This window comes from Engraulis encrasicolus, chromosome 4 (genome assembly GCF_034702125.1).
Source record: "Engraulis encrasicolus isolate BLACKSEA-1 chromosome 4, IST_EnEncr_1.0, whole genome shotgun sequence".
NCBI lineage: Eukaryota > Metazoa > Chordata > Actinopteri > Clupeiformes > Engraulidae > Engraulis > Engraulis encrasicolus.
In genome coordinates, this window is record NC_085860.1 from 45,382,867 (window position 1) to 45,385,909 (window position 3,043).

Consider the following 3,043-nt stretch of genomic DNA (forward strand, 5'->3'; position numbering starts at 1 on the left):
CACACTGTATGCTCCAACAATTTCTCTGCAGCAGCAAAGTGGTGATAAGATAAGCAAGCAGATTATACTTTTTTGCACAACTCAAATATCACCTTTATAACTGGTAATTACTCCCTGGCGTCCAGGCTGTTCCAGACTGATCCGTACATTATTATGCAACAACAGATACAGCTAGGGATAGCTTAAGTGGAGCTGGGGGAAAATAAATAAATAAAATGGAGCTGAAACGGATAGAAGACTATGCGACACCCTGCACCACCACACCCCATTGTCCAAGCACTTCCACGGAATACACAGCTTCAATTATGAGATAACCTTGGAGATTATTCTTTTTTATTTTTGTGTGACTGAGATATTACATTGGAAACTGGCTATTACTGTAGAGATGGAGTCTCTTCCTGACTCATCCAGACATTATTATGTAATAACGACGATGGCTGAGTTGAACTAAAATTCAAATGATAATAAAATGATATGAATCCCTGTCATCACGTCCCTGCTGCTCGGCAGTCAGCTCCAAGTATTGACTGTTCGTAATTTACCGGGGGGGAGGGCTGGTGCGTAGGGGGGGAGGGCCATGATGAAAAAAAATGAGGTGGAGGGGAGGGCCATGGCAAAAAAAATCGGAGTTAGGGGGAGGGCCATGGAAAAAAAAACGAATTTATTTTTTTTTTTTTTTATTCATTTTCTTTAAACAATAATAAAACATGTTCTGAAACACATCGCTTTGCAATGCAAGGTCCCGGTGCATACTATAGCACTGAAGCGTGTATCTGTCAAAAAACTATCAGGTGCAGCTACTGTAGATTGCCCGCGCTGACTCTCTTTCACTGTAGGATTGCTAGTGCTACGGATGAACATTGAGCATCATAGAAAATGCCCGTGAGCAAATATCAAACTAGCTGATGTGAACTATATGGGCTAAACAGTTTGGGAAGTTTTGACAACGAATTGGATGGGCATTTCCAGAGGAATTTTGGAGAGGTGTTATAGTCAACTGGTGGTCACAGCCTCTGGTAAGCCATGATTTTATTTATTGGCACCGCCGTGTGCTTACATTTGTGTTCAAAGAACTTCAAAGACCCCAACCAGACCGGAAAGAACAGTACCTAGGCCTAGACGTACTTTGGTAGAACGGTGCAGTGACGCGAGTTTGTTTTGTTTAGCTTGTGGTGTCAAGGTAGTAATAAAAATGGTATTAACGGCGATGTGTTGGCCATGCATCATAAGGTCTTGAAACCATTGGAGGAGCTAACTTGTTGTGAAGAGAAGTCTCATCACTTTGGTGAACAAAAACGGACCAACTAAGCAAGGAATTATGTACATTTAAAGCGTGACGGGAGAAGGGAATGTCACCAAAGTTGTGCATCGTGTCAGGTAAGAAGTGACTTTTGTTTCTTGCTGTGGAGATTGGATTCGTAGAAGCGTGTATTGGTATGCTAGGTCTTGCCTGTTGCTGGTGAAGTAGTCTAGCTTAGCCTCGGAGTTGGCTATGGGGTGAATCTGAAGGAGAGCACAGCCGATGGTGTGTCTGGCTTGTCTATCATCACAGTTGTCAAAGTTGAATTGCCGCGGTGTGTAATGGCTGTGCTATTGTTGGATGTTTTGGAATGTTGTACTGGTTCTGTTTTGGCAATTTGTTCCTTTTGCCTCTTGCTGCTGATTTGACCACCATAGCACCGCCACCACCTATTAATGCGTCTTAATGGCCTACGTTAAATGCAAACTAAAGGTGGCTTTCTCACTCTCCCTGTATCAATAGCCAGCAATGGCTCGAGCTGCTTTGGCGCTTAGCCTACTTCTTGCTCCGATCACATCCCGAACTCTTTGGCCGTCAGAGTGTAATTACATTCGGGAAGGTAGAGCTATGCCTGTGTGTGTGCGTGCGTGCTTTTATGCGCGGTCTGGGAGACCGAGATGCACCTGATCCACAGTCGCAAGAAAATCTAAATTATTTGAAAGCCCGGTCACCTCTCACGAGTGCATCGCATAGCCTAGTCAAAGCATTTCTTCTAATTTCACACATTGCACACTGCCCATGCTGAAGAGACAAACTGTCAAGGCAGCGCGATTTGCTCTTGAGCCCTCACCTCCACATCAGGTGCGCGTTTCACTTCCGCAAGAAGAACATTAATAGTGTCAAAGTGAGATGTTAAAGAAAAAAAAGTTAAATCTAGCCATCCTTGTTTAGGCTACATAAAACATGAGGAAGTTATTCAGATGTGATTCGCCATTCCTCACCCTAAAATTGATTAGAACGCAGGAAATAGCATCTAAAAAACAGATTTTTTTTCACAGCACCCCCTGGTCAAAACCAGTTCCTGCGTCCCTGGCTTCGCTACTGTGCTGAACATGTAAAACGTACCCTGTGAAAGCGCGCTGCTTGTCGAGCAGGGAAATATTGAAGCTGCGGTGGGGAAACTCTCTCCACTTTGTAGTTTACAGTAGTAACAACTCGGACATTGGTATTGAAATGGAAGTTTTTATTATCATTATTATTATTATTATTATTATTTTCACTTAACACGTAAAAAAAAATAGTGAAGGCAATTTGTCTTGGTGACAGTGGAGTTAAAAGGCATCCCATGCAGCCGCAGAGGTAGATTCTTGCGGCTTCTCATAGGTATCCACTGATATCGATAGCACATAATAGTGCAGACAACCGCCCTTGATGTAGGCTACTCTGACTGTTCTCATGATGGTTGTTCATCTACCAATTTGAAATATATATATTTTTTATCTGTAGGGGGAGGGCCATGGGAAAACAAAATTGAAGTGGGGGGAGGGCCATGGGGAAAAATTTGAGGTGGAGGGGGGGGCCATGATTTTTTTTTTTGACCGGACTTCCAGCGCACCAGCCCTCCCCCCCCCCGGTAAATAACGTACAGTCCCTAAGGAACGTAAACAGAACAAAATGTCCTGAAAATATTTCCATTCACCTTGTCACTCCAGCCTGCATGCATGTGTGCGTGTGTATGTGTGCATGACTGCAGTGAGTGCATGCATGTGTGAGTCACACCAGTCTGGGTTCTTTTTCTAACTT